The sequence below is a fragment of the Sturnira hondurensis genome, unplaced genomic scaffold (genome assembly GCF_014824575.4).
Source record: "Sturnira hondurensis isolate 20B ecotype Veracruz unplaced genomic scaffold, ASM1482457v3 Scaffold0006413, whole genome shotgun sequence".
NCBI lineage: Eukaryota > Metazoa > Chordata > Mammalia > Chiroptera > Phyllostomidae > Sturnira > Sturnira hondurensis.
In genome coordinates this window covers 11,565,498-11,578,417 of record NW_028079044.1, presented here as the reverse complement: position 1 = coordinate 11,578,417, position 12,920 = coordinate 11,565,498, and the positions used below count along the sequence as shown (strand labels likewise).

The window sequence follows — 12,920 nt, the reverse complement described above, 5'->3', positions numbered from 1 at the left end:
ATCTCCATTTCTGTGGTTCTGTTCCTGTTCTAGTTGTTTTCTTAGTTTGTTTTTATTTTTGTTTTAGGTGTGGTTGTTAATAACAACTCACACCATTGTGAGTTTGCTGTCACTTTACTGTTCATATTTTTTATCTTTTTTTTCTTAGGTAAGTCCCTTTAACATTTCATATAATAAGGGCTTGGTGACGATAAACTCCTTGAATTTGATCTTATCTGAGAAGCACTTTATCTGCCCTTCCATTCTAAATGAAAGCTTTGCTGAATAGAGCAATCTTGGATGTAGGTCCTTGCCTTTCATGACTTGGAATACTTCTTTCCAGTCCGTCCCTTCTTGCCTGTAAGTCTCTTTTGAGAAATCAGCTGACAGTCTGATGGGAACTCCTTTGTAGGTAACTGTCCTCTTATCTTGCTGCTTCTGGGATTCTGTCCTTCATTTTAATCTTGGCTAATGTAGTTATGATGTGCCTTGGTGTATTCCTCCTTGGGTCGAACTTCTCTGGGACTCTCTGAGCTTTCTGGATTTCCTGGAAGTCTATTTCCTTTGCCAGACTGGGGAAGTTCTCCTTTATTATTTGTTTTAAAAAGTTTTCCACTTGTTGTTCTTCCTTTTCCCCTCTGGTACCCTACAATGAGGATGTTGGAATGTTTAAAAATATCTTGAAGGTTCCTAAGCCTCTTCTCATTGTTTTGAATTCTTGTTTCTTCATTTTTTTTCTGATTGGATGTTTCATTCTTCCTTCTGGTCCACACCACTGATTTGAGTCCCAGTTTCCTTCCCATCACTATTGGTTCCCTGTACATTGACCTTTATTTTGCTTAGTGTAGCCTTCATTTTTTCATCTAATTTGCAATGAAATTCAACCAATTCTGTGAGCATCCTGATCACTGGTATTTTGAACTGTACGTGACAGGTTGGCTATCTCTCCATCACTTAGTCGTACTTTTTCTGAAGCTTTGATCTGTTCTTTTGTTTGGGCCATTTTTTTTTTGTCTTGATGCACCTGTTAGATAGTGAGGGGCGGAGCCTTAGGTATTCACCCAGGTGGGGTAACTCACATCGCTTGGTTGTAACACTGTATGTGGGGAAGGGGTCCAAGAGGGAACAATGGTGCTTGCTTCCCTCTCTGCTGGATTTTAGTTACTCCCCTCACTTCCCACAAGCAAACTGGGCCCTTCTGGTGCTGACTGCTGGTGGGTGGGTTTGTGTATGTTCTAGGACCCTGTGGGTCTCTCTAACAAACTCTCCTGTGAGGCTGGGAGTTTCTTCCAGCACCTCAACCCCCACAGGTATTTTCAATCAGTGGTTTGAAGCTTAAGTTCCCCGAGCTGGGGCCCTGGGTTGTGCAGTCTATCCCGCTCCCCAGTTTTGCCTGGTTTATCTGTGCGCAAATGTGGGACCACCCAGTCCACCAGCTGCAGCCTTATGCACCCTGCCCTGTTCCACAATCCGCCGCCTCACTGGGTCCCCCAGCCTTGGCCTTGCCATGAGCACTCTCTGCCGGCAGCCCGACTCTGCCCCTCCTACTGGTCTGGATGAATGTATCTTCTTTAACTCCTTGGTTGTTGGACTTCCATACAGTTTGATTTTCTGTCAGTTCGGGTTGTTTTTTGTTTTTAAATTGTTGTTGTCCTTCTTTTGGTTGTACGAGGAGGCACAGTGTGTCTACCCATGCCTCCATCTTGGCCAGAAGTCCCTCCCATAGCTATTCTTGATAGCAATAACAAAAACAACAAAGAAACATATTAAAAATCCAAAAACTTAGAATGATAGGAAACTTTGAGGGGATAATGTTCTATTTCTTTTTTCCTTGAAATTTTATTGTGAAAATTGTCAAACTATTAAATCAAAAAGTTGACATGGATAATAGAATAAACTTCATCTATATTCATCAGTTAACAGTTTTGCCTTTTTTTAATTAAAAATTTTAAAAATAGATTGTACATCACGACAGTGCACCACTCCCTGACTGGTTTAGCTCAGTGGGTTGGCTGTCGTTCCACAAAGTGGTCACTTGCTGGATTCCCGGTCAGGGCATATACCTGGATTGCAGGCCTGGTTCCCAGCCAGAGCCTATGCAAGAGGCAACCAATTGATGTTCCTCTTCCTCTCTTTCTCCCTCCCTTCCTCTCTCTTTAAGAATAAATAAATAAATAAGTCTTAAAAAATAAAAGACTGCATTACTAATTATTTCAGCACAAATCTCCTAAAAATAAGGACACTGACCTACATAATCATAATAACCATCATAATAATCATAATAATATTATCAATAGTAATAATAACTTCCTCACATTTCTAATATCCAGTTCAAATTCAAATTTTCCCCAACTGTACCCAAAAATGTCTTTTATACTAGGTTATGTTTTGTTTGTTTTTCCAACTAGGATATAATCAATGCAATTATACATTGCATTTGGTTATTTCTCTTTAGCTTTTTTTTTAATACAGAGCAATCCTCAACCATTTTATTACTTACAACACTAACTCTGAAAAATCTGGGCTGTATGTCTTACAGAATGTTCCACTGTGTGCGTGTGCATATGTGTGTGTGTTACAGTGTAACTTCCTCTGTGATCCGTGTTTCCTATGAGAGAGAGGCTGGAAGATTCAGGTTAAACCTTTTTGGTAAAATTGTTTCACGGGTGATACTTTATATTTCACAGGGTGTCCCGTCAGAATGCACATGTCAGGTGTTCCTCTTTCAGTGACTAGGTTGGACTGCATGGTTAAAGTGCTGATCAGCAGGTATCTTCCTTGGCAATGAAAAAATAACATGTGCAGTGACACCCTGTTCACTGTATTCACTGGTGTAGCTTTCAGTTCCTAGCACCCACTACCCTCAATAGATGGATGAGTTCTACCCTGGCCGTACAAACTTGGATTGAGCACAGCACAGAGATCTCACCAAGCCATTTCTGCGGATGTGTTATTCTGAAGGAATGGAGGGTCTGCAGCCCTGACAGAGGCAGTAGGGACCCTGGAGCAGGTGCTGAGGGTTAAAAAAGCTCCCTCAGCCAATACCTCACCTCAGGTAGCTCCAGGACCCACACTAAGTGCTTGGGATGGGCCTTCTTTCAGAGACTGCCGGGGGAGGCTACCCAGAGACTGGTAGAAGGCAGAAAAACAAAAATCTAAAAAGCAGTCATTTCAAAGCTGGGAACAGTTCACAGTTTTGCAATAAGTGAAGAAGACTCCAGAATCTCTCTTTGTTTTTGAAAAAACCACCTGCCTAGTTCATTAGTGTTATGTAAATGTTAAGCAAGAAATGTCTGAGCTACATTGCTTATTATTATGTAAGAGCGTGTTTATGCTTTTTGCAGAGTCACAGCTTGTCAGTTTGCTCCATCAAGAGAAATGTGAGAAAGGGTGTGCATGTGTCTGTGTTGCCTAAACCCACCCAGAGAGTTCTCTGCACATAAACACTGTTGCTGGCAGATCCAAGATGGCAGTGGACTAGGTGGATGTTCTGTAACCGAGTAGACAGGGGCCCATCCACGTGGCACCTTGGTGCATGACCCAACAATTAATGCTGGAAGGAATAGGTCTTTATTTACAATATTCCAGCCTTGGGTGCTCAGAGAACTTATGCTTAGACTCATCCTTTTCCATAAGACCCAGCACTTCCCTTGTTCCTCAAAAGGCTATAAACCAAAACCAAGCCCAATAGTTCCCCATTTCTTATTGCAAGCTGGCTGTGCAAACGGTCTCACAGCAGCTCTCCTTCAGGATCTGGGGTACATCATTATCCGCTTCCATGTAAGAGTTCAGGAAAGCATGTGCCATGGTGCAGTGGGTCACAATGAAGTCCAGGAAAGACATAAATCTCAAGAGTCCAGATAGAGACTGGGTTTGCACGTCAGCAGGTCAGCGTCTCTTGAGGCAAAGCCCTTGGGGCTCTGGAGTCAGCTAGAGCAGGCACAGTCATTGCAGCAGTATGTCTCCTTCCTTACTACACCAGGCTGCAATGCAGGATGCTGACTACAAACTACGCAGTTGCTTGCTTACTTCTCCCTCTCACGAGGCTGCTACACCATTCCTTGCTCGTGGCTCTTCTACTCCCAAGCTGCATGGCCAAATCTCTCATGGCTGCCATCCCCAGTAAGGGCAAGAGTGACTCAGTGATCCACTCAGTGATCCTCCCCGGGCTCTGTGGAGAGTCAGGATACACCCTTAAAGTCACACCCACCTTGTCCCAGGTGGTAGCACAGATATTAACACAGCTATTAAACTAGCGTTTGTTATGAAAAGTATCTTAAGCCTGTCTCCCACCACACCGACCAGGAGCTATGGGGGTTTCTCCTGTATATCCAAGTACCCTTCACCCTGTACCCAATTACACTTCCACTCACCTTTTCCCAGGGCCAAATTGGAATTACAACTAAAATATAGAAGAATCAACCCGAATGACCAACTGAAGGCTAGCTGAATAGGGGTCTAATAACCAAGTATTTACAGAAGCAGCCAGAGGGGTATCTCAGCTACAAAGGTTCCCCCTGAGGAGTGTGGGGTCTCAAACCCAAGCTAGGCTCCCCAGCCCAGAGCATCAGAGCCAAGAATGGCCCCCACACAACATCTGGCTGTAAAAGTCAGCAGGGACTCTGCCAGGGGGAGACTGAAGTCAGCTAGAGATCCCTGAAAGGGCCAACACACAAAATCTTGTCCAGAGCCACTCACTCTGGGCTCTGATGGAGGAAGGTCAGAGGGTACTAGAGTCAAGTGAGGAAAGATTGGGATTTTTGGCTCTGGGGAGAGAGCTGAAGGGACAGCTGCTGGCACCCCTGTACTGAGTCATTCTCCTGCACTGCAGATGCCATCTTTCTTGGATGGAGCACTCCCTTCCATAAGGCATCAACCTGGGGGAATGCAATAGCCTACCCCCCACACACACTCCCAGTCTCCCCACCCTGTGGAGCTCACACCCTGCTCAGGAGTCAGCTGCCTGGATTGGGTGCAGAGCTCTGACCAGACTCAGGGGGTATCAATGAATGAGTGGTGTAGCTTTGGGGCAGGGGCCATTCCCCCCACTTTCCCATGAACCTGACTGGTGCCTCCCTCTCACAGGAGACCCTCTAGTCCCACCCTCCGGGTTCGAGGTGGCCCCACCCTGCCAGGATCTGGGCAGAATCCCTGACAGACTGAGGTGTGTTGTTCTAGAAAGGTACATTTTAAACAAAGACTGTCTTTTTTTTTTTGCCATGTTTGTAGGGTACCTGTCTATGCAATGTCATTTAAATGGGTCAGTGTTAGGTAGATAGCAGTTCTGTCACCTGCTGAGCTTGATACATTATTAATGGGTAAGAATGTGGCCACATTAACATGGATCTCTTCACTGGGATGAACACATTATCCAAAAGTTTCTTGATTCCTGGAATTCCTCAACATCTTAAACCTCACAGCAATAAAATTTGGGGAGTAATTCACCAATCTCTCTACTTATCTCAAAGCAACAATAAGCCCCCACCCAAGTCCTCAGGCACAGACACCACACTGTGAGCATGCGCCCTATGAAAGATGTTGGACAGAGCTGAGACTGATTCTGCACAGAGGCCAAGACCTCAGTCTTGTCTGTCTTGTCATCTTTTTTTGTTAACTAAATGTTTTTGCCTTGAGAGATTATCTATTAAAATAATCAGTGTGCCTTAGCCATGTAGCTCAGTTGGTTAGAGTGTCACCCCAATACGCCAAGGTTGTGAGTTTAATCCCCAGGCAGGGCACATAAAAGAATCAACCGATGAATACACAAATAGGTGAAACAACAAATTGGTGTTTCTCTCTCTCTCAAATCAATAAATTAAAAAAAAAAGTTAGCCCTGACCAGTGTGACTCAGTGGATTGAGTGCTGGCCGCTGGCTCAATTCCTACTCAGGACATATGGTGGGTTGCAGGCCAGTAGGGGGCGTGCAAGAGGCAACAACATATTGATTTTTCTCTCTCCCTCCCTTTCCTTCTAAAAATAAATAAATAAAATCTTTTAAAAAATTTTAATAAAACAATCATAGTATTTTTATGTTTTAACTTGTTAATATGGTGACCTATATTAACTCAATTTTGAATGTTGAACCAAATTTACAATCCTGGAATAAGTCCTACTGGTTCATGATTATCCTTTATAGATACAATTGGATTTAATTTGTTAGAATTTTTTTTAGAACTTTTCACCTGTGATCGTGATGAATATTAGTCCATCATTTTATTGTAATATTTTGCCCAGTTTTGAAGTATGAATAATGCTGGTCTAATGAAATAAGTTGGGAAATGTGCTCTCTTCTTCAATTTTCTTGAAGACTTTTTGTATGGAATTGGTATTATTTCTTCCTTAAATGTTTACTATAATTCACCAGTAAAGCCCTGGATCTTTCTTTGCAGAAAGGTCCTTAACTACAAATTCAATTTCTTTCATAGATATAAAGCTAGTGAGGTAAATCTATTTTTTTTCTTGAGAAAACTTTGGTAGTTTGTGTCTTTTAAGAAATTTGTCTTTTTCATCTGAGTTTTAAACTTGTTGGCATAAAGTTTTTCAGAACGTTCTGTATGTTCCTGCTAACAACGGCAGTCTGCAGTGATGTCAACTCTTTCATTCTTGACTGGTAACTTGTGTCTTCTCTTAGTCTCCTTATGGTCTAGCAGGAGGCTTACCAATTTTATTTTGTCAAATAACCAGTTTTTGGTTTCATTGATTTTCTCTATTGTGTTCTGTTTTCAATTTCATTTATGTCTGCTTTGATCTTATTTCCTTTCTTTTGCTTACTTTAGTTTAATTTGCTCTCTTTCTCGCTCTCTCTCTCTCTAGTTTCTTAAGGTAAAAATTGAGGTAATTGATTTGAGACCTTTTTTCCTAAAACAGAACTTAAGTGCTACACACTTCCTCCTAAACATTGCTTTTACAACATCCCACAAATTCTGTTGTTTTCATTTTAAATCCACTCAAAGAAGACTTTCTAATGTCCTTTTTGATTTCTTCTATTATCCATGACTTATTTAGAAGTGAATTATTTAGTTAGTAAGTATTTGGAAACTTTTTCAGAGGTCTGTTACTTACTAATATCGAAATTCATAATGGCCACAGGAAATACTTAGTATGACTTTAATCTTATAAAATTTATTGAGACTTGTTTTATGGCCCAAAACATGGTCTATCTTGGTAAATCTTTCATGTACACTTGAAAATGTATGATTTGCTCTTGTGGGGTGAGTGTTTTGGGTCACGTTAGCTGATATTATTATTCAAATATATCCTTATGTTCTGCTTTCATACCTACCAATTATTGAAGAAATGGTATTGAAATCTCCAATAATTGTGGATTTATTTCTCCTTGCTGCTCTATCAGGTTTTGTTTCATGTGTTCTAAATATCTGTTAAGTACATAACCATTTAAGATTTTTATATCTTCTTGATGAACTGCCTCTATTTTCATTATGAAACATCTTTCTTTATTTCTATGAAATCAAATTTGTCTAATGTTAATGTAGTCACCCAAGCTTTCTTTTGACTAGTGTTTGCATGTATATCTTTTTCCATCCATTTACTTTTACTCTATGTATCTTTATATTTATGTGTGTTTCATGTATATAGCATATAGTTCAGTCTTGTTTCGATAACTGATCTGACATTTTTTATCTTTTGATTGAAGGTTTCTAGATCACTTTCATTTAATGTAATTATTGTCATAAATTAGGTTTTACTAGGATTTCCTCCCTTGCTGCTTGAAGATTGGCAGTCATCAAGAACAACACGGTGACTATCCAGACTGGGAAGTTCATGACCAACAGACTACTTCAGAGGAAACAAACGGTCATTGAGGTCCTTCACCCTGGCAAGGCAACAGTACCCAAGACAGAAATTCAGGAAAAACTAGCCAAAATGTATAAGACCATACAAAACGTCATCTTTGTGTTTGGATTCAGTACCCCTTTTGGTGGCGGCAAGACAAGCTGGCTTTGGCATGATTTATGATTCCTTGGATTATGCAAAGAAAAATGAAACCAAACACAGACTTGAAAGACATGGCCTATATAAGAAGAAGAAGACATCAAGAAAACAGAGAAAGGAACGCAAGAACAGAATGAAGAAAGTCAAGGGGACTTCGAAGGCCAATGTTGGTACAGACAAAAAGTGAGCTGGAGATTGGACAATGGAAGAAGATTCTTCAGTGACTTTATCTGTGGTGATCATGCAGCTTTTTCATTTAAAGGTTAATAAACTAAGAATTTAAAATAAATTTAAAAATTAGGTTTTAGTTCTATCATCTTATTGTTTTCTATTGGTTTTATATGTCCTATGTTTCCTTTTTCTTCTTTTTCTTCCTACATGTAGATTAAATGACCATGTTTTATGCTTCTATTTTATCTCCTTTATTGGCTTATTAGCTACAACTCTGTTTCTTTAATAGTTGCTTTAGGGTATATAATAATACCTTAAAATTTTCCACTCTATTTTCAAGTGATTTTATACCATTTTATGTATCACATTAGAATTTTACAATACTATATTTCTATTTCTCCCCTTCTACCCTTTATGCTATTGTTTTCATGCATTTTCGCTTTACATGTGTTATAAACCCCACAAGACAGTGTTTATTATTATTATTTATCCTCACCCAAGGACATGCTTATCAATTTTAGAGAGAGGGGAAAAGAGGCAGAAAGACAGGGAGACAAACATCGACATGAGAGAGAAACATCCATCAGTTGCCTCTCACACACACCTGGACCAGAGACCTAACCTGCAACCCAGGCACGTGCCCTGAATGGGAATCAAACACATGACCTTTCAGTTTATGGGACAACACCTGACCAACTGAGCCACACCAGTTAGGGCACATTATTATTTTTTGTTTAACCAGTGAATTATCTTGTGAGATGTTAAGGAATACAGCGTTATATTCTTAGCCTTACTAAGAGAGGCCTTCTCAGCCTGTAATCTGAAATCTAAATCAAGCCTGAGAGTCAGAAAATGACTGAGGCCCCAAGCCTTTCTCAAGTGCTTCGATTAATATTTCTCAGCCAGCACAAAAGCATGACAGCATAATGACAAAGATCAGATCAGATTAAGGGCACTGCATTCCTCAAGTAGCTGCCCTTATGTTAAGGGAGAACTGCTGAGCAGAGCCACTGAGATTTCAGAATGTTGAGCTATGTTTAAATGAGTTATTATAAGACATGTGGCTGTGATCACTCACTCATACAGCCGACAGGAGGCAAGTAACTGGAAAGCCTCTTAAGTGCAGGTAGGACTTCTATTGCATGATGTATCCCCCTATATCCAGGTAAATGTATCTCCAAACCAACTTCCCCTTAGCCAAATCCTCAAAACCCCTTAGCCATTCCCATACCACCAGACATAAGAGGAAGTATGGGGGCGGGGGGGGGCGGAGCTGAAGTATTAAGAGGCACCAGCCCTGACTGAGTGCAGTTAAAATACTTTCTGCCCATTTTACAAAAATATATAACTATGTGAACACATTGCTAGGGACCCTCTCAGGGCCAGGCAAGAGGCTTATGCAAGTGAAGGGCCCAGAAACTTGTTTCACTAGCTTCATAGTAAAGTCATCTCTGTGAATTTAAAACAAAACACATATAATTTGTGAGTAACAAATTATACCAAAACATAGTGATTTCAAACCACATGCATTCATTATCTCAGTGTCTGAGGGTCAGGAATGTATGCACAGTTTAGCTGGGTCCTCTGCTTCACGGTCTGTCACAAGGGGGTTGTCAAGATGTGCTGGCCTAGTGTCTGCCAACCAAAGGTTCAACCGAGGAAGGAGTGGCAGCCAAGCTCATTCTTGTGACCGCTGGCAGGATTCAGTTCCTTGAAGACTCTTAGACTAAAGACCTCACACCTCATTGGCAGATGGCCAAAGTCTATGCTCGATTACTTTGCTGCATAGCCTCTCCAATATGACAGCTTGCTTCATTAAAACCAGCAAAAGAGAGAGTTTGCTATGAAGACAGAAGTCACAATCATTTATAACCTAATCATGGAGTGACATCTTGTTACCTGCTACCTTTTGCTGATTAGAAGCAAGTCACTAAGTTTGGACACTGAGACTCTAAGAAGCAAGCTGGGCTTTAGAACAATTTTCAGTCTCCCTCTACTGGTAGGGACAGTGGGCAGGACACAATCTGTCTGGCTGACCCACAGGGGCAGGAAGCAGGAGGGTCTCTTACCCACTGTGGCCATCTGCGGGGCTGGAGATCAAATGCCAGACTGCAGTCCAATTGCTCATACTGAGATTCAGGTCTCGAAATGAGTCATCAAATGCCAGACTGATATCAAAGGACAGATATCAAAACTAAGAGCAGAAGCCAATGGGAGTGAAAGGACTGTACAATAAGAGATTCAGTAGCCTTCGAGGTAAGTGAATGGCACCTGTGGCTGAGTATTACCTATCCTCAGGTTATCTTTGCATGAGCAGGTTGGGTCCATGTAAGAGGGCAGGATCGGACAGATAAAAAGATACAATACAGAGTCAAGGACTATGTGGAACAGATACATCCCTGCTCTTTCTCTTTCTCCTCTCTGGAGAACTTCTGAGTGTTACTCTAACTTTTCTTTTTTCAACAGATATTACCATGTTCATCTATTCACTCATTCAACTCTCTGTTGAGCTCCCACTATAGACAAGGTATGAAAGTGAACACAACAGATACCTACCTGCCATTATGGAACTTGTCACCTACTTTCACATGAAAACTGAGTGGAAGAAAACAAAGATTAAATTCAAATTAGATTACTCAATCTAGTAAATTCAAAATCTTAGGGAAAACACTTTGGAAATCTGGAGCTATTATGTAATCACTCACATACTTCTTTCTTCAACAAATATTACCTAAGTTCGTTCGTTTGTCCATTCAACAACTAACTCTTGAGCACTTATCATGGGCAGGTACACAAGCGAACAGCACAGACACAATTTGCCCTGTGCAACTTTTATTTTAGTGGGTAGGAAACAACACACAAACAAAGAAACCAGTAATTTGAAGATAACATGGAGGAACCAGAGAGCAGGCACTGGGGACTCAGGAACAAATAAGACAGAACTGACCTCTAACCTGTGTGAACTCCTAGTCTAAGAGGACAACACATGAGAAGGCAACAAAGTGACTGTGCCCAGTGACTTACTCATTTGAAGCAACCAGCTCACAGGCAGCCATGGGTCTCATGGTGTCATAGAATTAGAATAATGGAATTTCAACATTGGAACAGGCCTTAGGCCTTCATGGCCTCCAGAACTGGGAAAGAGTATATGGGCAACGTCTTCCAGGAAAAGGTCCCATCCTAGGGGAAAAGCATTAAAAGGATGCTTTTAGTGGGCAGTAAACCAAACACAGCCTAGGTCCTGTAAAGGTCCTGTTACTGGCATTGAGAAAACAGTCTGTTTTATGCAAGATGGAATTGAGGCCCTACCTTACTTTTTTCCCCTAGATTCAGTGAAATTTTATTTTTCATAGCAACTTTATTGAGATATAAGTCACATAAAATTCACCTATTTAAAGTGTACAATTCAATGGTCTTTAGTATATTCAGAATTGTGCAACCAGCACCACAATTGGTTTTAGACCATTTTTATCATCACAAAAAGAAACTGCTTACCCATTTCCCTCCACCATCACCTCCAAGCCCTAGGCAATTATTAGCATTGCCTTTTGAAATTAAAAGGTCACACCCTCTACGAGCCTCAGTTTTCTTACCTAATAACACCTTCATTAACAAACACTGTAACAGGTTTGAGTAAAACACCAGGTGAGGCACCAGGGTGGAGCTGGCTCAGATTCTGGGATGACAAAGCCTGAGTAAAGGAGCTGATGGAAGCAAAAATTTCTGTGCAACAGGGTCAAAGGCCAAAGATCAAGTTCAAGTCATGGCTGTGGATTTTGGCAGAATTGAAACAGCAATGGGGCTTCCTGGACCCTGATGGCCTTTCATGGCCTCTTCTGGGAGGCCTAGAGAGACAGTCCCTTATCAGGGTAAAGCCCTTAGGACTTTGGAGTCAGAGACCTCAAGTATAAATCCTGGCTCAACACTTGCTAATTCCGTGAAGTTGGGTTGGGGTTGATGTGAATGATGGAGGGCTCAAGAGTTGGAAAATCTTAGTTTTAGGTAACAGTCAGTAAACTTAGTAATCAATGTACGTAAAAAGCTACTGTTCACAGTTATTAACGACCACACCTAACACAAAAGCAAACTAAGTGGACACCTAAAACAGCAGCGGAGCCACAGAAATGGAGGTCACATGGGGGGTTAGCAACAGGGGAGTGGGAGGAGGAGACAGGGGGAGAAGGTACAGAGAATAAGTAGCATAGATAGTAGGTAGAAAATAGACAGGGGGAGGGCAAGGGTAGTATGAGAAATGTAGAAGCTAAAGAACTTATGACACATGGACATGAACTAAAGGGGGGAATGTGGGTGGGAGGGGGTGTGCAGAGTGGAGCGGAATGAAGAGGAGAAGGGGAACAACTGTAGTGGCATAATCAATAAAACACATTATTTAAAACAAAAAAAAGCCTATTGTTTCAGAAACTGAAGGTGTAACCCGCCCTGACTCCAGGTGCACACATTCAGTTCCACCTTTGTGCTCCAGGCCTGCAAGCAATCAAGATAGTATCGAGCCGTTGTACTCCAGAGTGAGAAGTCCGCTGCCCTGGACACAGATAAAGAACCACTGGTCAACAGAGGAAAGAATGCTGCCGATTTTTATCTGATTAATGTTTTCCCTGAATTCCAAACCCTTTACCTACTCTTTTCTTCTCCTTATAAAGAGGGTCAATTTGAAGCGGAATGCAAGATGGTCTGTTAGGGTATATAACCTACCAACTCCTCAGATCGCCAGCCATCTGAACAAAGTGCCCATAAAGATTCAATCCCTGTTTTTGTTTATTGGTTCTGGTACTGACAGCACGAACATCAGCTTTTC

At 41.4% G+C, this 12,920-nt stretch overlaps 1 pseudogene; it reads left to right on the top strand.

The window, feature by feature from the left end:
* The first annotated feature begins 4,070 nt into the window (after nucleotides 1-4,070).
* Nucleotides 4,071-8,142, top strand: LOC118988982 (40S ribosomal protein S24-like; annotated as a pseudogene).
* Nucleotides 8,143-12,920: the final 4,778 nt, after the last annotated feature.